We start from the raw sequence: 1,052 nt of genomic DNA, 5'->3' as shown, positions 1-1,052 counted from the left end.
AAAATATTTGTTGTTCCCAACAAATAGATTTTGTTTAGAATCTTTAACCGAAAGAATCAAATGATTCTGTTGATGCATTCGAGTAATTAAACGTTTCACAATTAGTGAACTGAATTTATTGTCATAACCGAAAATTTCCATGGGTTTGTAAAGAATCGATCCATTTAAACCATGATCATGAGCAAGTGCATAGATATACTCCTGAAAGAGAAGCGGATATAGGAAGCATTGTTGTCGAGATCCGTCTATTTCTAAATATCCTTGTAATTCCTCCATTTGAAATGATACTTGAATCAAAAGCATAGAGATTTCTTGGGTTATCAAATAATACATAGTGCGATACGGTCAAAACAAGGTATCAAGGTATATAGTAATAAAAGAATCGATTAAGAAAAGAATGGATACCCCGGAGACAAGGAAGCCAATCAACAGATCCTCCATTTTTCCATCTAATTTTTTGTTTCGTTATAGTTACAAGAGATGACTGGAAATCCTTTATTTTTGCAAGCCGATCGCTCTTTTGACTTTGGAAAAATTCTCTTTATCAGTATACCGTTCTTCTACACATTCGTTTCCACTCCATAATCGAGAAAGAAAAGAATATTTAATAGTTAGGATTCATTAAAAAAAGGAATCGATAATCTACTCACAGGAGAACCCTTTCCCCCATCAGGCACTAATCTATTTTTAACATCTAATTAGATCGGGTAATCATTCGAATTAAGAACAAAAGCTCGTTACTTTTGGTTTCCCTATAATTGGAGCGATAGAGCCCTATCCATTTATTCACTCGATCCAATGGTGAATTGGTTTGGTCCCGTTCCAAGAATCAAAACAAGATTTTGTACCGATTCGGTAAGGATAAAGTATTATCAACAAAATTCTCCATTGATACGACATGCTATTTTTTCCATTCATTCCCTTTCAGGATCAGTCGTGGTCTTACAAACTATACCAATGGTATGGACGAATCCCTTGCTTCATCCAAATGTGTAAAAGATCATAGCCGCACTTAAAAGCCGAGTACTCTACCGTTGAGTTAGCAACCCGGA

The sequence above is a fragment of the Tasmannia lanceolata genome, unplaced genomic scaffold (genome assembly GCF_043159265.1).
Source record: "Tasmannia lanceolata isolate RefF3 unplaced genomic scaffold, GAP_Taslan_0.1 ptg000361l, whole genome shotgun sequence".
Classification (NCBI taxonomy): Eukaryota; Viridiplantae; Streptophyta; class Magnoliopsida; order Canellales; family Winteraceae; genus Tasmannia; species Tasmannia lanceolata.
Note: the sequence above shows the minus strand (reverse complement) of the source record.